The 22,373-nt window shown below is 46.1% G+C and overlaps 1 protein-coding gene across 2 annotated transcripts in view; it reads right to left on the bottom strand.

Moving 5' to 3' along the window:
• Positions 1 to 22,373, bottom strand: part of PACRG (parkin coregulated) — a 564,165-nt gene that overhangs the window by 54,639 nt on the left and 487,153 nt on the right. The window lies entirely within an intron of this gene.

The following is a 22,373-nucleotide window of genomic DNA, read 5'->3' as shown; positions in this document are numbered from 1 at the left end:
AAAAAAAAAAAAAAAAGAAACCTTTTGCACAGCCAGTGCCCTCTTCTTTCTTTAAGCGTCAGGACCTGTTGTTTCTAGAAAGAGTTCCCAGGAGATGGGCTTCCTGCCCCGGGTCCCAGGACTCTTCCTCCCTGGCTCACCTTCTGCCTTCTGTTTACTCCACCGTTGGGGCCCGTGTCCCATGTTCCCGTGTTCCCGTCCAGTGTCCAGGCCTCTGGCCCTCATGGACCATGGGCAGTGCTCCTAGCAGCGCCCTCCCACCGCCCAGGCTGCTGCCCATCATCTCCTGCCTGGGCATTGAGGGTTCGGGGCCACCTGCCTGTCTCCCAGCCTGGACACTCTGGCCTGACTCAGCCTGACCAAGTTGGTTTCCCCATGCCTGTTTCTGTCATCTTGTCCCTTCCTCCATCAGACCCAGGCTGTCCTCTCCCAAGCCTCCGGAGTGACAGTAACAATGGTGCCTGTAGAGTACTGAAGGTGTAGTCCTTGAGGGAGTGCTGTGTGGCGGGGCATCACCAAGGATGTGGGGCCTTCTTGTTCCCTGGCCTAAGATGGGTCTCAGTCCAGGTTAACTGATTCATCGTGAGTGGGACAGGTTTTTTGCTTAAGTGCTACATGAACCTCAGTGGGTCACAAAGGAGAGCTGGCCTTAGGAAGCCTGTGGTTTGCCTCATTACACAGTTGATTAGGAAAGCAGGTATTCAGGTAGCTGAGGAGGAGGTGCCAGGGAAAGTGTGGGGCTGAAGGTCCTGTCTGCTGTTTTGTGTCTCTGACTTTTGAAACATCAGTGGAGGCAGGCTGATCTGGCTCGGGTGTCCCTGTAACTGTTCTCTGTCCTAAGAATGCTGCAGGCTTGCGGGGGCATGCAGGAGGGGTGGGGAGCAGAGCAGCTCCCAGGCAGAGGTGGCAATGGGGCTGCCCCACCATGCAGAGCAATGTCCAAGCAGCCTGGTGTCCTTATCCGCAGCTCAACGATGGTGACCACTAGGGATCCAGGAGCTGTCTGGGGCCTCTGTTCACCTCGCCTCATCTTGGACAAGGATCTTGGGGAGAGCTGCCCCACTTCCCGAGCCCGGCCGAACCCACTCGTGAGTCACGGAACCTGGCGTATGTGCTGACAGGACAACTGCAGTCACTGTGGACAATCGCATTGTCTATTAATTGCAGCAAAACAACAAATAACAATGGATTCGTTTGTTGATTTTTTTAGGGCGGAATTTGAAGTTCTATGTAAATGGAGCTACTTGTTTTCATTGCCCTGCCTTTTTCCTAAAGGGAGAAACACTCTGAGTCCCCCCAGCCTTCCTCCGCACCATTCCTCTCTCAGCCACATATTCCTTGTCATTCATGATGTTTCAAGTTTCTTTAGAATCAGCACAAAATTCTTTCCATAGCCGCCTCCAAAAAATCAGATGTCAGCTTTGTCTTTTTTTCTTTTTAATTTGCCAGAGAGCACGTGTGCTCACCAGGGAGATAGAGAGAAAGGGAGAGTGAGAGTGTATCCCCCCTCAGTGGGGCATGGTCACACCAATCCCTGCTCTTCCACTTCTCCATCCTGCCAGGATTTGGGGCACACACGCACGTGGACCTGGTGTGTTTCTTAAGCTGCCAGGGCTGGGATTTGAACCACATGGTTGGCCATTTGGGATGTGGCTCTCTTAACCACTAGGCTGTGGGGCTGGCCCCAGATGGCAGTTTTACCATCAGAAATATGTGATGAAGGAGATGGTCTTTTAGAGTTTATTCCACGAGTGAAAGAGAGAAAAAGAGAGAGAGAGGCAGGCAGGCAGCACCCCTGAGCAGCACGCCCCAGCCTTAGCCAGCCCTAGGTTCTGGGCACACCTGTGCCCTGGGTTCTCAGGGAGGTCTCGGGACATGTGGGTCTGCCTGTAGGGAGCTGTTTGCCGCAGTTCTACCATCCGGCCTCTGAATGGGCATTCTAAGTTTCTAGAAAGCGGTACTGACATCGCTCCCATTGCCACACTCCTGTGCCATGACAGAGAGGCACAGGCGACTCTCTGGGCGTGCAGGGCAATGCAGGCACACTGCTCCTGCCCCTCGAGTGCACACTCCCCCTTCAGGATGCCTCTGCAGCCCCCACTGTGTGCTTAATCCCACCTACTATTACTCTGGCCCTGATACCACACACTATTATAAATAGAGCGTGCAGTTTCAAACCCTGGGCCGGGGGAGGGCGTCATGCAGGGTTGGAGCTGATGGTCACCTCACCGTGTGACCTTAGACAGAACGGGAAGTGCTTCGAGCCTGGTTTCCTCTGGTGTAAAACAAGAGGGTCTGGAGAGACCATTGGCAATTTCCCTCCTACCCCTAAAATCTTTTAATTTTTAGACAGACATTTAGACATTTGTTCTGAAACTTTCAAACAGCTTGAAATTCAACTAATTATATTTTATTAATGGAATTTTATTTCTTAAAAATATCACAAGAATTCATCTATTTTTCATGTTTTCTGATTTCTTTAGCATTATCTTTCTAAATTTGAACAGAACTGACCAGTAAGAGAGAAGAGACACACCCATGTGCACATACACTGACTCCCCACCCACACACTCAGTCACTCACGACATCACTGGACGTAAGTCTCCAAACTTAGTCCTACTTTCCACGCTCATCCCCATCTCCCTGTGACCCGGCTGACGTCTGAAGTGACCACTCAGGGTTTTAATGTGGTAACTGCATTGGACATTCTGCCTTTTGTCCTGATCGGAGCCAGACCCCTTCCGATGGCACCTGCCTCTTCCTACAGCTTACACCTGTCTATGTGTGTTCAAGGAAGGCACTGCCGAGCTGCCCCTTAGGAGATGAACGGTTGACCGTTTGGGAGCTAGAGCATCGCGCTGACCATCGCTAAGTCCGAACTCGGGAGCAGAAAGACCCAGCAGCTGGCTCTACGAGGCGGTGGCTTTTCCAGGGGATGGCTCTGGTGGCACTGTGCAAACAGGCCTCTGGCGACCGCCATCCTCTTTACTTACATCCTTAACTTTTACAAACTTACTTAATCCTCTTCTAAGTGAGTCTCATGTGCTTCAGACCTGGAACACTTGCTGCTGAATTGGACACGACCCCAAGCCCACCAGTTTTGAGAAAGGCAAGGATCAGAACTTTGGATCGGGTGTTAACAATGCCCTTTTACTGAATGAATGAAACAGCTCTGGCAGTGGGCGGGTGTATGCTGGCACAGACATCCTGGAGAACGGTATGGAGACTCTCAGGGAACCAAAAGTAGAGCTGTTCGGCAGCAGGTGGGGCACTGGGCAAGGCCTGGCCTCCCACGTGGCTGACTATAGCTTGAGTCCCATACCTGGTGGCTTGAAAATCTGGCTGGGCACATGCACATGTGTGCCCAAAACCCTGAGAGGAGAATGAAGAGAAGGGACTGTGGCATGTCCACCCTCCCTGGGAGGTGATTTCTCACTTTCCTTCTCTTTGTCTCTCTCTAGTGAGTGCAAAAACCTAAAAATAGAACTACCATATCCTCAGCAATCCCTCTTCTACACACCCAAAGGGAGGAAATTCCCATCTCATAGAGGTTTCTGTGCTCCCAATAGCCAAGATAAGGAAGCAACCTGAGCCTGCCGATGGAAGAGTGGGAAAAGGAACAGGGGAGAGGGGGTGTGTATGTCTATGTGACAGTAACAAAATGCCAATCCAAACTATTCTCATATGCGTATAAAATATATATAATACTATGTATATATAATACATAGTATATATATTATAGAATTAATTTATATATAATACATAGTATATAATACAGAGTATATATATAACTATATAATACATATTATATGTATTATATTTATACATATAATGTATATATAATACATAGTATATATGTATAGTATATATATACTATACAATAAAATTCCATTTTATACCTATAACATATATTGTATATAATTCCATATAATATTAGTCTATATCATTACTATGTGTTTTACATACCATAGATACAGCATATATGTGATATATACAAAATGGAATATTATTCAGCTATAAAAGGAGATCCTGCCACGTGGCATGCCATGGATGTGCCTGGAGGACATCATGCTAAGTGAAATAAGCCAGTCACAGAAAGGAAAAACTGCGTGATCTCATTTTATGTGGCATCTGAAGAAACAATCAGATACATAGAGACAGAGACTACAGCCAAGTTACTAGGGGAGAGAAAGAATTGGGAAGCGCGGGTCAGAAGACACAGAGTCGCAGACATGTAGGACGAGCCAGTCCAGAGAGTAGAGGTGCCCCGTGAAGGCTGGGCAATGCAGGTACGGTCCCAGGGGTTTCGCTAAGTAGTAGATGGAGTTGCCCTTGTTACAAAGAAGGAAACCACATGATAGAAGGCGAGCTAACCCGCCTCGCTGCAGCCGCCCTTCCACTGACTGCGCACCCCGTGGCAGCAGGGCGCAAGCTCCAACTTGTTTTTAAAGAAAGTCTGCAGAAATCACAACCATGACAGCGGCCACTTGTCACTGACACCAGTCGCAGTTCCTCTGCCCTCACCCGGGCCTGCCTGCCCTTGTCCTGACTTACGCCTTCGTTTCTTCAGGACTATGAACACCTCTTACCTCCCAGTTCTCTATCCCCTGTGTTATGAGAAACTGAAAGGATATTTACTTCACACGATTACTAATGTTGAATTGCTAGCACGCAATATTTCTCAAGGGTACTCAGAAATTTTTAAAACATGATGACATATGGGGACCAGCAGATGGTGTAATGGTTATATCATTGGACTTCCATGTAGTTGACCATGGTTTGAATCCCGGGCTTGGCAGCTTAAAATTCCCACCAGGCACATGTGTGTGCGTGCCCAAAATCCCGAGAGGAGAGTGGAGGAGAAGGGATTGTGTTGTGGTTATCCCCCCTGGGGGGTGATTTTTTGCTTTCTATCTCTCCAGCAAGTGCATTTGCCCTATAGCAAAATTCCTAAAAACAAAGAAACAAAAAAATGATGCCACACACTTTGGGTCCCCTGACCCATCTGATGTGTGCAGACTCCCTTGAATGTAATAGATTTGGTGAGGCCCAAACCTCCTGGGTGTGTGAAATCTATAGGCGGATTCTTTTTGTTTGATTTTTAAATCTCCTGCCCTGCCCATGAGCTTCAGCCCCACACACTCGATGTACCTGCTTAGTTAGGTCTATCCAAACAGAGAAACCCCACTTTCATCTCTGAAGCCCTCTCTTCCACACCTTCTCCAATCCTGCAGGCCTGACCCACTTCCAGAGCACCCCTCAGTCTCTGAGCACACGGGCCTCATGCTTTTCCGCAGATGCTCCCCCTTCCTCTGCCAGGTCCTGGCCGCCGCTTGGCCCAGGTACAGATGTCACCTCTGCTCCCCCGGGCTAGTTCTTGTCGTAGCTTGGCCCTCCCTCAGCCCTCTGGCCATTCTAAAAAAAAGGTAAAATGCAGTGCCCTCCTGGCCACCTTCTAGCCCTCCTGTATTTTGTTCTCTGCTTACCAGTCTCTGCCATCTGAATCCCCTTCCCATTGGTGTGCTTCCTTGCTCACTGTCCTCCCGCCACTACTAACCTCCTTCCTCTGTCTGTCTTGGTCAGAGGTCAGTGCGCTGGAATGATGCCTGGCTTGCAGCTGGTCACCGACTCGCCCTGTGGAATATTCTACAAAGCATGGAACATTTGTGATCACAGCCAGAGACTGCCCATCTTGCTGAGCAGGCCCTGGCCACCCCAGTGAGCCGCCTCCTCTGTTGGAGCATGGTTCACTTGTGGGAAGGAGCACGCCTAGCTCGTGTGGTCCTTGAGAGGCGAGTGGGGAAATGCACCTGGGCGCTCTGCGGCGTGGAGGAGGAAGAACGAGAATCAGGCTCAGCACTCACAGCTGTGGAAGGCTTCCGAGACAGCTGCTGGGCCCAGCTGGGCCTTTCTGCCTCCATCAAATAGCAGCAATGTACAAATCATCAGAGCTGATATTACTATTCCATTTTTAGAAGCATCAAAAGGCTATCATTTACCCAAAGTTGCTCGGCTAGTAAGTGATAAAGGCCCCAAGTCAAGTCTTGCCGCCTCCTTCAGACTGACTCATGATGATTATGGACCCATTTCTGATTTTTCACTGTTTATGCCTCAGATGTCCTGGCAGTCTGGGAGTCACAATGTTTATATTCAAGGTCACGTGCCGAGAACGAGTCGCCCCACTGTGACTTGTCCTTGACTTCTCCTGTGGAGGTCAGTCCCAAGGATGGCAGCGTAGGATGGCCCAGCAATGGGAATCCGTCACCTCGCCCGTTCCCTAGCCGGTGAGAGTCACGGAAGGCTGAGGAGGGCGCTGGGGCGGTCTGAGAGTTACCCAAGGAATCTGTCTAAAATGAGGAGCCCTGGGAAACGCATGCTTCGTCTGCTCAGGCTGTTGCTGACTTCGATCGCACATTGGTAAACCGGTTTAGCATCCACTAAGACCCTGAGCCTTGTGATTTACGAGGTCATGGCTGCTTTTAAACAGGCACAGAACATGCGTCAGCCTTCAGGGTGCAGGGTAAGGTTTCGGAAGTCCTCAAGAAAGACTTTGCTATCCCGGCTTTCCCCAATACACGTCATTCTAAAAAAAAGGTAAAATGCAGTGCCCTCCCCAAACGCCACGGCAGGAGCAGGGCGCAGGGAGCAGGGTCCCGTCTCCGAGGCCCTGGGCACTTGGGCTGCTGGTTAGCTTCAAGCCGAGCACTGTTACAGTCTGTCTCCTCACGAGGCAGGCAGTGGGCAAAACTCCTCCTCTTCCTTACTTCTGAGTTTTCAGTGGTTATGATGCAAGCTCAGTCTTGTGGCACATGGTGTGGAACTGGTAAAAGGTCAGTCTGTTGTGGACCGCCTCTGTTTTTATTAATATGAATTTTGTGTTGCTTCCTTCGCTGTTGTTTAATTGTACAGGATGGACAGATATATCATAAGGGGAGAAAAACAGTGTAACTGTCATCTCCTGCCATGGACAAGGTGATGATTAGAGAAGTGTGTCTAGCGCCTTATGGCTGCTTGGAAGAATGCCAGCACTTAGTGACAGAAGCGGTGGTCCTGAGGGATGAGGTCTAGAGGGTGTGGCACCAGCATCCACAGTGGCAGAAACCCACTCGGGCCAGGAGGGTGTGGACCGACCAGCACCTTACAAAGAACTCACCCCAGACCAGCCAGCTGCCAGCATCCCCCCTTGGAGAGGAACAAAAGGGGGCCATGTTGATTTGGCATGAAAGACCCCTCCATGTAAACAGCAGCCCTTTCTCACTCAGACTTCAGTTTGCACTGAGGGGCCAACCCAGCTGTGAGCCGCCGTAGAGCCAGGCGACCTATTAACTTGAGCAAATTCACATTTACAGTCAACCTCGGCTGCTGGGAAACCACAGAAACTTCAGCTGGGTTGCTATGTCTGCGTGACCTGGCATCCTACACCCCCTGCACACCCCACAAAGACCACTCAGGGCCCCAGGATTTCAGAATTTGCTCAAGACTGGGAATGTGACCTGGTAGGCCAGCAGGTGGGGAGAGCTAACCCCATGCTGGCTGTCAGGACCTCCTTCTACCGGGCTCATGCCCACAACTAGGATGGATGTGTGACCTTCTCACTCACGCCCCTAAGTTAAGATCAAAACAGGCGATATTCAGCTTATCAGCTGGCTACTTGGCCCCAGAACTAACTATAACGAATGGCTTCAACAACGTTTGGAGGAAATGGGCGCACGTTCTTTAAAAAACGGATAATCCTTCTATTTGAACTTTTCGATGCTATTAGCCCTGCCATTTACCTCATGTCAGGATGCAATGAGGGTCCAAGTCGGACAGCTTCAGTCTCCAGACACAATCATATGGAGCAGGAGACCTGGGAGGGACCCTCAGCTTGGCGTGTAGGCCCCTAGACACGGCCACGGCCGAGTCGCGACCTACTAGAGCTCAGGGAACACGTTCCATGGAAGACTTTGGAGACTCCGCCCACTGGTCTCTTCTAGAACCACCCCGGTCCTTAGTTTTGTTTTAAGCTGGCAGATGGCTGCACCCCTTCTTTAGACATGAGTGCTTGCCACTGCTTATTCAAGACGCCCAGAAAACCTGGCAGTTGTTGGATGGCAGATAGAGTTTCAGATTCAATTTGGACATTTGGCAAACACTGGGAAGCCATGTGGCTTCTAGGAAGTGTTTACATTATGAGTGGATATTTTTATTAGTGGTAAATATTAGAATAATTGAGGATGTGGCAGCAGGAACTTTTTTTTTCTTTTGCACAAACTGTATGCAAAAAAGCCAACCCAAACCCGGAAGGCGAATGCTCGCTACCTTGGAGGGTGCTGAGTAATCACACACAATAAGCTTTCAGTGCTGGACGGTCCTCTGGCTGTGAACCACAGGAACCCTACAGACAACAGCGGCTACCAATGCCTGCTTTGATTCTCAGTGACAGCTGAGTGAAACATGAAAGGGGACATTTTTCCTGTGGGGCACATGACTGTGACAGTCCCCATACCCCGCCCACACAGCAGTCAGCCACCTCGCTGCCTGGCACCAGGCGTCCCTTAGCAGAGCAGTGAGAAGTGCTGGCTGCACGAGTCGCCATTGGCAGGGACATGATGCAGCTTTATCTCGGAGATGGTTTCAGGGCACAGGAAAAATGGTCTCTGGCTTCCCCAGGTCACCTGCGGTGTTGCTGGTGTGTCTCTGCCTGTGCCAGGGTTATAGACACATATCTCTAAAAGGACCCTGGGTTTAGCATGAAAAACAAAAAGCAATTCACAGGGTAAAAAGCTGAGTAGCCCTTGAGGCTGATTGGAGTTGAGGGTCAGAGTTTCTGAGAGAAAGGGGACAAACACTCTTTTACTGATGAGTGGGGACAGTGGAAGTCTCCCGCGAGGAGTGGCCGTGGAACTCCAGCATCTCCCTGACCCCTGTGAGGTGGGAAATTAGAGGGGATCCTAACAGAGATGACGCCGTGCTTGTCCGAGACTCGCCCGAGACGTCCCAGCAGGGCCTCTGAGTGATGCTTTTAGAATTAGCTCCTGGGACCCGATCGATCGTTGTCAGAGGAACACGCACTGTTGTGAGGGGCAGGTTCCGGCCCAGCTGTGTCAGCCCCACAGGTCACAGCATACGTGTGGCGGACTGTCAGTAATGATAACAACTTAGCCTTTTAATTTCATAAAGGTAATTTACAGAAAGATAATGTACACTGCAGTGAATGATATTTCTTCATGATTTTAATAATCTTAGAAATGTATAGGTGGGTAAACTAAGGCTAGATAAAAATTACAAATGAGCAGAAAGGGAGGACTCAATGGGAGAAAAAGGTTATCATTGAGAATAGCTAAAAAAAATTTACGCTTGAATAGAGAATTGAAAATATATGGAAGAAAGTTACAAGAAGCGAATCATGAAGGCTCCTCCAGGGACATGGCTGACAGAAGACAGCGCCCGACCTGCAGGCTGTGCATTTTCTAGCAAGGACAGTGGGAATGAGGGTACTGACACGAGCGTTTCTTTAACGCATTATTTTTTTTTTAATTTATTCATTTTCTACATTAATTCACTATACACCATCACAACACACAAATGAATTTTCCATCCAAAATACACTGTGCATTGGCTCAATCAAGCACATCAACATACATGTTCTCAGCAAATAATTTTCCAATTCTTATGTCCTGCATACCTTGCCTTTTGTTTTGTCATCCTTGATTCCCCATCCCCCACCCTCTGCTATGTCCCATCCTCCTCCCCCATTTTAACGCGTTATTTTAATCAAGTTACTTAAATCTCTAATTCTTAGCAACAAGCAATGCTGACTCTGTTATCCGGCAAGTCTTCTGGATTGAAAGCCATGTTTGGGTTGGAGGAAGGATACAGGAGTACTGTATTCATGGAGAACGTGCATGGCCCCTGGAGGAGGGAATGAGGGTACTGACACGAGCGTTTCTTTAACGCATTATTTTTTTTTTTAATTTATTCATTTTCTACATTAATTCACTATACACCATCACAACACACAAATGAATTTTCCATCCAAAATACACTGTGCATTGGCTCAATCAAGCACATCAACATACATGTTCTCAGCAAATAATTTTCCAATTCTTATGTCCTGCATACCTTGCCTTTTGTTTTGTCATCCTTGATTCCCCATCCCCCACCCTCTGCTATGTCCCATCCTCCTCCCCCATTGTAACACGTTATTTTAATCAAGTTACTTAAATCTCTAATTCTTAGCAACAAGCAATGCTGACTCTGTTATCCGGCAAGTCTTCTGGATTGAAAGCCATGTTTGGGTTGGAGGAAGGATACAGGAGTACTGTATTCATGGAGAACGTGCATGGCCCCTGGAGGATTTCTGTTCCTTATACTACATTTTAATTTGAACCTGGGTCATTAGCAAACAACAGCCTTTGAAAAGACCCATTGCATTTGCTTCACAAACATCCTCAGGGCACTGCTCTTTATTGCTGGACACTTTTGTGTAGGAACTTGTATTTGGAATTTATTCTTAGGAAAAATTTTGTTCTGTAAAGCAGAGTATGCGTTCTACTTTCCTGTGATAATGCTGTAACTGACCGTCTGAGTTTGTCTCTTGCTTTTGTCGGCGGTATTTTTTCTGTGGTGCTAGGTTTCTATTTTTGACTGTTACTGTATATGCTTCTTCTTTTCTTTTATTTTATTTTTCCAAATCCCTTGTGAAAAGAGGTGGAAAAATAAATATGTGTAATACCGAGCAAGGGTTGAGAGCATTTTTATGTAAGTGGTGGCTTCTAACTTCACTCAGTCATTCCAAAACATTTATGAGTTTGATGGAGGAATTCCCACAGCAAATAGGATGGAGCCCCTGTTCTCCTGATGCCGCCTCTACAGAGGGCTGCCTCTGACAGTTACCAAGCAAACAGCTATACCAACGTTACTCTCAGATGGCTATCAGTATTATGAAGATAAAATGCGGTAAGGGGTAAGAGTGTGCTGGTCTGTAGGTCTGGGCGGTCACAGAAAGCTTCTCGAGTAGGGGACATCCTAGCAGAAATCTGAATGAAAAGGAAGCAAAGCAAGGAACCAGAGCTGGAGTGTTCCAGGCAGAGAAGGAGCAAGGATAAACTTGCTGTGTCCAAAGAGCAGCCCTATGTTTGGGGAACCAGAGAGGGTCGGATGAGAACAGAGGATGGGATCAGAGAAGCTAAGGGTGGGATGATCTTATGCCTTGTGTGCAATACAGAACAGGGAGATCTATTCTAGTGTAATGAGATGTCACTGGGCGATTTTAAGCAAGGGAGTGAGCTCTGAGGAAGACACTCTAGATGCGGGTGGAGAATGGACGGCTGTGGAAGCAGAGGGGTCTCCAACCTGGAAGAAGCTGCAGCACTCTCGGGGGAGGTGGTGGTGGAACGGAGTGTCAGATTCAACACAGCAAGGTGGGGCATTGCTTCGTCATGACCTGGGATGGACGATGTGAGGGGGAAGGAAGACCTCAAGATATCTTCATGGTTCTTGTTAAGACGATGGTTGGTGGTGCCATTTATTCATATTGGGAGAGATTGGGGTGAGGACAGAAAATGCCTAGAGGCCAAGTCAAGAACTGCTGTGAAGACCTTCAGTTTGAAAGTCCCACTGAGCTTCTGAGAGCAGTCACTGTTCAGGAAGCTGGGCAGAGAAGGCAGGGCAGCGGGTGGGGAGGAGGAGTCATCAGTGCACAGATGGTGTTGACAGCTGTGAGGCTGGATGAATGCGGACAAATAATAGGAGAGGACTGAGGGTGGAACCGTATCAGTCTCGTGATTTGTGCTATATTAACACGAGGCTATCCAAGCCCGTCATAGAGATGCCTGGTCTGGATCAACTAATAAAAACTAAAAGCAAACAAACAAAAAACAATAATTTATTTCTTTTATGAGCAAGAGAGAGAAAGAGAGCGAGAGTGAGAGTGAGACACACACACACACACACACACACACACACACACACACAACACCTTCAACACAGTCTTGGTGCTGCGATCCATCCTCAGCTTCAGCCAGCCTTGGTTCATGGGCACATTTGTGCTTGATAGACTCAGGGATATCTCCAGATGTGAACCCAGAACCTTCATGTACAGGTTGGCCTTGCCGAGTGTCACATTTACCCCTGCACCACCATCCAGCCCACAGACTATTCTTTGAATGAACAAAGTCACATTTAGAGAGTTTCTTCCCTGGTTAGTATTATATTAAAAGTACTTCTAGTCTGATAATCTGGTAAATTATATTTAGAGTGAGAGTGAGACACACACACACACACACACACACACACACACAGAGGCAACACCTTCAACACAGTCTTGGTGCTGCGATCCATCCTCAGCTTCAGCCAGCCTTGGTTCATGGGCACATTTGTGCTTGATAGACTCAGGGATATCTCCAGATGTGAACCCAGAACCTTCATGTACAGGTTGGCCTTGCCGAGTGTCACATTTACCCCTGCACCACCATCCAGCCCACAGACTATTCTTTGAATGAACAAAGTCACATTTAGAGAGTTTCTTCCCTGGTTAGTATTATATTAAAAGTACTTCTAGTCTGATAATCTGGTAAATTATATTTACTTTTAGGCTATAATGATAATTCAGGTAGAATTATATGCTTCTGAAAAAGCAATAGTTTGCAGAATCCATGGTAAACAGAAATGGTTTATATTGAGGAATTAAGTTAAAAAGTACCCTCAAAGCAGACTTTAAAAGATAGATGCACAGGGTCAGTAGAAGACATAATGGTTATGTCACTGGACTTCCATGTAGTTGACTGTGGTTTGAGTCCTGGACCTAGCAGATGAAAACTCACGATGGGTACGTGTGCATGCATGGCCAGAATTCCAAGAGGAGAATGGAGGATAAGGGATTGGGGCATGACCATCTCCCCGGGGGGTGATTTCTTGCTTTCTGTCTCCCTGGCAAGTGCCCTATAGCTAAAGTATCTCTTAAAAAGCAAAGCAAAACAAAACAAAAACTCATGTACCAGCACTATTACTGTTTGAAAACACTTTTGCTTTAGCACTGTTCAATTTTATTCTCCCAAAAGATGATATCAAAATGAAGAATTAATTTGGCTACCGATGAGTTGGTCCCTTCAGAGGACAGATGTCTTGAGAAATGAAGCGATATTTCGTGAAGTCTTTAGTGAGATACGTAAACCTATAATGGCAGGCCCGACCTCTCATTTCCAAGGCTTAGATTCGGCCTCACAAGCTCCTAGACTGATCAGATGGGCCTTGTGGGATGAAATACAGCCAGGGCTGGGCATTCTTCTCCAAAATACAGACCATAAACAAGAAGGCATTTCTTTGGTAAAGGGAAGCCCATGACAAAGGAAGTCGGCTTATTGTTGTGACAGAAGCCTTTTAAATGATTTGTGCAATCCAAGGCATTGTGGTGTATTTTCAACGTCCCCAGAATGTTCATTTTCAGTCCCCTTGGTCCAATATTACAGAAAATACTAGACGATCAAAGATAGATCCTTGGATAAGCTCAGATAGAAAATACGTAATAAATCAGCTCTACCCAAACTGAATGCAACTGAAAAAAATTAAGAAAGAGATCTTAGAAAGGAATTTTTCTTCTAGAAAAATAAGCAAACAAAGGCCCTACTGAAAATGATTTAAATGCATTCATTTAAGTGAACTGACCTATCTTGTTCTGTAAAATGAAATAGAGAATATATTCCAGATCAGGACACTTGGGTTTTGTTTGAAATACCACCACTCGGGGCACTAAAATCATTCAACTTTGTGAATCACACAGAAGTGGCCAAAAACAGCAAAGACCTCCCAACAAATTAAAGACCACAAAGTAAAGACGCTTTCTTAGAGCCTTACACATTAGTAAATGCTGTCTACTCTGTTTGACATTTGTTTTTGTACAGACACCACCAATCACTGGCCCTGTTTATTTAACCAAGGAGAGACAGGTTCTATGGCGTCTGCTATTCTCAGCAGCTGGGCCTTGGGGGACCAGATTAAATCTCTTTTGGTGGTTAAAAAAAAAATCCACTATTAAGACAGTTGTTTATCTTCTAAAGTAGACACATGTAATACAATTTCAATCAAGTTAGCATTTTAGGGTTTGACTCAGGTTCTTTCGGTTGCTAAGCATCATTAGTTATTTAGAGGATAAACAGACAGGACTAGAACCAGAACTTGGGGAACTCTGGGGTGGCTTAGATGGTAACTGGGAAGCCAATGAGGAAGAGCTGAGATGGTCTCCCATCCTGCTGCCCTGAGGGTGTGCACGCATGGGTAGCTCCCAGCTGTCTTCACAGTTTCAGGGGAAAAAAAAAGACCTGCTTTTTGGGACCAGCAGTTGGCATAATGGTTATATCGCTGGACTCCCATGTATTCAACTGTGGTTTGAGTCCCAGACTGGGTTATTTAAACTCACACCAGGCACATGTGTGTGCATGTCCAAGATACTGAGAGGAGAATGGAGAAGAGATTGTGGCGTGGCCATCCCCCGTGGGGGGTGATCTCTCCCTTTCAGTCTCTCTGTCACTCTGTCTTTCTGGCAAGTGCATGCACCCTGTAGCAAAAATCTCTCCAAAAAAAACAAAAAAAAAAAGACCTACTTCTCTTGACAAGCACAGAAAGAGACTAACCAGAGAGCTTAAAAATACATTTAAAAAAAAAAATTCAAGAAGCTCACTGTGGGCACAGGTACACCCTTGGGAGTTAGTTCAAACAAATGCAGCTTTTCTGTGGACACTTCCACACTGAGCACAGTGTTACTGAAGGCGTAACTTGGGGCCAGGCGTGTGCTGACTCCCTTTCCCTATGGCACTTCTGCCCTCACAGTGACTGTGACACAGCCTGCCACTCAGGGTGTCAGGGACAGTTGTGGAATAACAGGGCCATAGCTTCAGAGCTCTAGTGGAGCCATTGGCGTCACCAGGAATACATCTGCTGCAGTTTGGATGTGCGCCCACCAAGCTCGTGGTTTGGGACTTGGTTGTATTATAAAGGTGCTAAGTGAACATTTAATCCCTTCATGGCACCCTGGGGTGGTGCCTGTGAGTATGATGATGTCATTAGGTCAGGGCTCCTGTCATGGAGGTCAGGTGGGTTTATAAGCAGAGAGTGAGCAGAACGAGAGAGAGAAATCCAGGGACATACCATCCTCTGCTCTGTTAAAAGTTCGGCCTTCTGCCATTTTGCCACCAGTAGCTTGAGCTTTGCGGATGGCTAAACCTCTATTTCCTCATGCAGTTTTGCATTTCTATTAGTAGCACTGAAAAGGACTAAGACAACATGATGTAACTGAGGGCTCCTGCTCCACACCTCTGTTACAGAGAAAGGCCCGAGATGGGTCAGGACTGCGGCTGGTCTCAGAGGGCTAATTCATTTGGTCAAACAAACATTGACCTGTTATGAAAAAAAAAAACAAAAAAGCACTTAATCAAGTATGCACTGTATCGCTATGAAAAAGACAATTGCTTTCAGAGGAAAGTATGGGCAAACAATGGTCATTTCAACTGCACTTCGAAATTCGTGATTGAAGCCCATTGAAATGTTGGGCTTAGGTCTGAACTCATTTGGACACAAAAGAAACAATTCCCGCTAATATTCGGAGGCATCATCGTCGTTCAAGTAAAATGAAAAACAGTTTCTGCTTGCAGCCTGAAGACACTGGTTGCTGTAAGTGATACAACGCGATAATCTGTTAAGTATCCCAAAGATGCTGTGGTTTATGCATACTTAACTTCCCTAGTTACTTTATTAGCTGAATCCACTGAGGCCCAAACATACTGGATGAGCAATCCTAATCTTCCCTATTTGTAAATATTTGCTAAACCACAGGAAAATTTGATACTGTCACATCACCCTTCTGTCCTGATACTAACAATGCTGTCTCTCACTCTCCGGTCCTTTATTAGAAAAGGCATTTTATATAAGCAAAAGAAGATAATTGAGCCCCATAAATCAACAAGAAAATGCTACAATGATGACAATTTACCAGTCACCAAGTGGCACTTTCCAAAATGCATTTGAAATGCACCAGGGAATGCCTGGGGAAAAAAAAAAATCAATGCTGCCCTATTAAGTAATTTGCATTTGTTATATACAAAACACACAGTGGCATTAATTAATAGAATAATGGTGCTGCTATATCTGCTCCTGATTCACATTGAGTTCAATTCATCAGATGATTATCATTTACCTAAAAGTGCTGCCAGGAGGGGAAAAACAGAATTTCAACTCAGCAGGTCCTAGAGGGCAAGAGGAAAGATCTGTTGTGAATGAACCCAATTTAATTTTCTGACTTTTGACCCACGTCTTTTGTTGCATGGGTGAAAGCAGTCACGAATTACAGGTTAATGATGTTAAAATATTTTTGAGAGAGTTGTTTTGGTTCTCAATATTCACTAATAAATAAATAAATAAATAATGAAGAAAACTTTTATACCTGGGTACAGTGAACTAGGCAGTGGTATCATTGTCCCAGCTGAGCCCACCTCAACTCTCCCCTTCGCTTTCTCTCCTGCCAGATTAATTCACAAAAGGCTGGGAAGGTCAGGAGGGCTCTGCATTAGAAGGAAGCTGTCTGGGTTCCTCTGTGTCCCGGCTGGTCCTTGGGGTTAGGAGTGCTGTCGACCTCCTGCCCGTCCTGTACCCTGTGAGCACCCACCGCTCACTTCCCTCATTTCAACGACAGAAACGCGCACCTCAGCTCAGCTTACTCACCCACATCCACCCAGACCAGACTTGATGGGGGCTCCTAGCTATTTCTCAAACCTGGCCCACCCTGGGAGTGACCCCTGAATGCCCTGTCTCCTCCCTCTTTATCCCTTATGCCCAACCTAAGAGTTTCCGTGCCCGTGTCCCATGACAAAGTGGTGCCACACAGGCCGCTGGGGCCTTGGCTACCTCTTTCCCATGTGGGTGGCGCAGGTAACACGTCACAGAGGGACTGCTCGCCACACACACACACACACACACACACACACACACCCTGTTTAAAGTCGAGGTGATTGTACAGTCAAAGACCTGTTTTATAGTTTAGCCTGTCATCTTTTCTGGTCACCTTTTTCAAACTGCACGAGGTGTGTGAGCTCTCCAGAGAGCAGCAGAGTGAGAGAGGAATAGAGAGGACGTGCCCACGGGCTAGTCACATCGCAACCCCGTCTCCCTTCTCTCTCCTCCCTGCTGGATCTGGGGCACACATACACATGTTTCCACATGTTTTTCAAGATGCCAGGGTTGGGATTTGAATGCAGTTGGCCATGTGGGATCTGGCTCCTTTAACTACTCGGGTATGGGGCCAGTCCCTTGTATTGGTTTAAAGTAGTGCTCGCCTTTTGTTCTCTCTGAGTTAATGAAATTTACGTAGCCTATAAAAATCTTATCTGTCACTAGAAAACATACCTAAAAATATCAAACATCAATTTTTAAATATAATTTCCATTCGGAATTAGAACAGGGCAGCCCTGGTAGCTCCTACTGTTTGGAGGCCAAGGCCACGTGGGAGGCCTGGGTTTGATTTCAGCTCCACTTCAACAGGCCAGGTGGGTCTTAGTGCCCAAAGTCTAGCTAGTTGGGAGGCTGGTGTCCCCCATAAGTAGGTATTGGGTTGTTGAAAAAGTCCTGGCACGTTTCTGCATAGAAAAACAGAAAAATACATCACAACTTTTTAGGCAACTCAATTAATTAATTAAAAAATGAAAAAATTGAAGAAAAATTGTCAGTTAAATATATCAGACAGAATAAAGCTGCCTTTTGAGGAGGATTAGAAAACATTATTTAAAAATCCAATTTTTTTTTTTTTGAAAGGTTTTTCACTATAGGGCGCATGCGGTAGCCAGAGAGACAGGGAGACAGAAAGCGAGAAATCACCGCCCAGGGGGGATGGCCACACAGCAATCCCTTCTCCTCCATTCTCCTCTCGGGATCTTGGGCACGCACACACACGTGCCCGGCGTGAATTTAAGCCATTGGGTCCGGGACTCGAACCGTGGTCGACTACGTGAGAGTCCAGCGACATAGCCATTACGCTAACTGCTGGTCCCTGAAATCCAATTTTTAAATGAAATTTCAAAAGATGCCATGGAAAAGATTTCTGAAATGTGAATCTTCTATGATAAAGGAACAGGAAAAGGGAGACCCAGAACTCACAGACCTGAGAAGACTCGCTCCAGCACGGAGTCAGCCTGTCAGTGCTGCAGACCAGCGGGGCTTTGGGATCACAGACATCCTCAGGTGCACCTCTGGCCCACAGGGGAACACGCCCTTCTCTGGCCCACGCCCTGAGAACAGCAGGGACAGTGACTAAATGAAGCAGTCCTACACTTACTGGCTTTGACTCCTAAGGAAGCCACACCCCCTAAGTGCCTGAAGGCCTACAGGAGGGAACACAAGCAAAGAGGAGCTCAGGAGTGTGAGTCCCGTGGAGAAGGCAGCCCTAGCAAGGAGGGCAGGCCGGCCCAGCTCAGGGGTGGGCAGGGAGGGACGAAAGGAGGTCAGCAGTCACAGCCCTAGGAGAGGCAATGACACCCACTCACTAGAGACCATCCCCCCATTCAACAGCAAAAGCAACTTTAACTATTCTAAACTTTACAGCAGACTTCACAAGGAGGGGAGTTGAGAGTCTGCATGTGAATGGCCAAACTTTTCCCAAGTCTTTAGCAATATTTGCACTTTTTTCTTAAATATGCTTTCCCCTCACAGCTTTCCTAACCTGTGGATTCCTTTCTTAAACCGCCTTCCACTCCAGTTTGCCCTGTAACATGTCTTCCCTGCCTCCTCCCAGCCGTATCTCCCAGGTCCCGCTCCGTGGCATCCCACTCAGCAGACACCCCCAGCACCAGCCCTGATCTTAGCCGACCTGGAGCCACCTGTCTGGCAAGCACATCCCTGGTGGTGGTATGTGAGTGTGTGCGTGAGTAGGTGTGGTGTGAGTGTATGTGAGGAAAGGTGTCCTGGTTCATTCTCTGTTAGATCATCAACTGAATACCTGAAAATGAGTGACTCTTAAGGACAGAAGTTTATGAGGGGTGTCTTCCAAAAGTTCATGGAACATGTATTATGAAAAACCTATGCGTAGATTTCAAAATTTTAAACTTAATTTTTCCACAAACTGTTTGAAGTGCCCTTGTATTTAGTTCATGGCTTCAGAGGTCCAAGACTGAGAAGACACATCGGATGTGGGCCTTTTTGCTAGTGGGGGCTCTCTGGAGTCCTGAGGTGACCCAGGACATCACATAGCAGGGGCTTGAGCCGAGTGAGTGTGCAGTCTGTACCCACATGTGTCTCTTACTCCTGCTCATTACAGACCCTCCAGGCTTCAATCATGTGGGCCTCACCCTGAGACCTTTGTCCAAATCACCTCTCAGAGTTCCTATGTTTCAACACCATGGTTAGATTAAATTTTCATTCTCTTCATCCTGTCACAACCCAATTTCATCACATGAATTTTGGAGGGACATATTAAATCCATTGCAGTAGGGGTGGGGAGGGAGGGTGGGAGTGGGAGGAGGTGACGAGTAGCCAGCTGTGCCAATGTCATTTGGTAATGTTAAAAAGGATGAGAGTCACGGAGAGAGATAATGAACTTTAGCAGGTGGAGAAAGCAGAGGTCTAACTAGGATTCTTGTAAATCTGACAGAGCTAATTGTTACAGACATGATTCTGGGGGAGAGGTTAGTGATTGGACTTTGAAGGGTAGACCCAGAGTCTTAGGTGGTCTTTGAAACCAAGAGACCAGGCAAGTGCCTAAGAACACTATAATAAAAAGAAGATAACTCATTTAATTAGGCAGAAAGTGTCTGTCGAGTGCCAACAGAAGGCATGGGAGGGTACCTCCAGACACTTAGAACAACGTCTTGACCAAGGTCCCTGTAGTTGAAGTCTGGAAAATAACCATAACCTGCATGGTACAAACCTCATCACAAAAAGTCAGAGAGAAAATATTCTTAACTTCACTTTATAGATGAGGAAAATCCTAAAAAAGAATAAATGTCTTGGGCCAGCAGGTGTTGTAGTGGTTAAGGTACTGGATTCCTATATGGCCAACCGCCGTTCAAGTCCCAGACCCAGTGACTTGAAACTCATATTGGGAAAGTGTGTATGTGTGCCGAAAATCCTGGGAGGAGAATAGAGGATAAGGGATTATGGTATGGCCATTCCCCTTGGAGGGGATTGCTCACTTTTCCTCCCTCTGTCTCTCCAGCAAGTTCATGCTTTCTATAGCAAAACCCAAAACCAAACCAAACCAAACCAAACCAAAACAAAAATAGTAAATGCTTTGTATAAAGTAATTTATATAGGTAATGTGAGTGGTAATGTGAGTTGGAACTAAAATTTGTAGAACGTTCTTTTAGTTCATTTAATAAACTTGTATTTACCACATGTAAAGTGCTCATCTCTTGATTGGTTGTCAGGGATACAGACATAGAGAAATACGATCTTTGCGTCACCCACATCAGAATCCACCCAGGAAGGTCCATCTCTGTTGTCCTGTACCTTCTGGGTCCAGCTTCAGCTGTGAAGCTCCCCCAGCTAGCCTCCCCCCCACCATGGAGCCCAGTGCTAGCCAGGTGGGAAAAGATCGGCATCTCTGTCTTGCTCTTTTTTGTCACTTTCAACTTCTTTTTCTTTTTTTAAAGAAAAAAACAAGTAAACAAAAAAACAGGTTTTCTGTCCCCATCCTTGTGCTTTTAAGTTATCTCTCTCTCTTCCTCTCACACAGGTCAGAATCCATTGAGGCAGTTCCATGTCTGCTCTCCTGTACCTTTTTTATTTTTTTTTGAGAGGTTTTTGCTATAGCGTGCGTGCGCTCGTCAGACAGACAGAGACAGAAAGCGAGAAATCACCTCCCAGGGGGGATGGTCACGCCGCAATCCCTTCTCCTCCATTCTCCTCTCGGGATCTTGGGCACACACGCACATGTGCCTGGCGTGAGTTTTAAGCCACCAGGTCCGAGACGCGAACCGTGGTCGAATACGTGGGAGTCCAGCGACATAGCCACTACACTAACTGCTGGTTCCCAGCTCTCCTGTACCTTTGCATAGCGGGCAAGCGTGCTGCACGTTTTTCATTTTTTAATGATTTTTTTTATTTTCTGTGACATATTTTTCTCCTTTTGTTTTAGTTCTTTCCTTCTTTTTCTTCCTATTTTTTCACTTTTTCTTCCCATTTCTGCTTTCTTTTTCTTCCCATTTCTTCACTTTTTCTTCGTATTGCTGTTTTCTACTCTCTTTTTCTTTTTCTTTACTTTCCTATATTATTGCTGACCCCTTACCCACTGCCTATTGAAGACTAGGTGCATAGTAACTAAACACCTGAATATTCAGAGTTTTAGAGAATTCTTTGCCCCTCACTGTCCTGGTTGTAAAAAGAGGGAAACTCTCCTTCACAAATCTGATTTCAACACTCCTCCTATGATCCTCACACTGGCGGACACAGTAGAAGGGAGAAAAAAAGCACCAGATTATTTCACAGTTAAAGAACCACATGAGCTCACACTTACAGAACCCTTCTCCAACATATTGCCAGAGGTGAATACATTACCAATGACTAAAAATTGGAAAAGAGCCTCAAGGATGAGAGAATAAAGCAATACATCACCTGCAAGGGACCACTCTAATTCATCTCCAAGTAAGGAAACAGAGGATATTACCAAAATGTCAGAAAAAGAATTTAGAATATTCATGATAGTGAAATTCTGTGAGATGCAAGAGAAAAGACATTGAGCTCCAAGAGATAAGGAAGTTCTTCCACGATATGAAAAAAGAACTGGACACTATAAAAAAGAATCACACAGAACTGTTAGATATGAAGGCTGTAATATAGGAAATCAAGACCTCCTTTGAAAGTATTAAAAGCAGGTTAGAACACACAGAAGATCAAATCTTAGAAGTAGAAGATAAAACCAATGACCTAGAAAATATTATAAAAAAATACTGAGAAAACAGCCAAGAAAACTGGGAATACTATACGAGAAATACTAGATACCATGAAATGCCCAAACATCTAAATAATTGGTATACCTGAAGGTGAAGAATCTAATACAGGCATTGATACTCTATTCCACAAAATTCTGGAAAAAAACTTTCCAAGTCTAGAGAGATATTCAAACATCCAGACCCAATAAATACAAAGAACCCCAAGTAGAATCAATCCAAGAAGATCCTCTCCACAGTACATCATAGCTGGATTGTCCAAAACCACAAAGACAAGATACTAAGACTGGCAAGAGAGAAATGACAAATCACTTAAAAAGCCTATCCCATCAGGCTAACACTGAACCTCTCATCGGATACAATGCAAGCAAGGAACGAATGGGGAAATATATTCAAAGTGTTAAATGAAAAACAATTTCAGCCAAGAATACTATACCCGGCAAGATTATCCTTCATATGGGAAAA

The sequence above is a fragment of the Tupaia chinensis genome, unplaced genomic scaffold (genome assembly GCF_000334495.1).
Source record: "Tupaia chinensis unplaced genomic scaffold, TupChi_1.0 Scaffold000346_1, whole genome shotgun sequence".
NCBI classification, from domain to species: Eukaryota; Metazoa; Chordata; class Mammalia; order Scandentia; family Tupaiidae; genus Tupaia; species Tupaia belangeri.
Note: the sequence above shows the minus strand (reverse complement) of the source record. Positions and strands in the feature narration are given on the sequence as shown.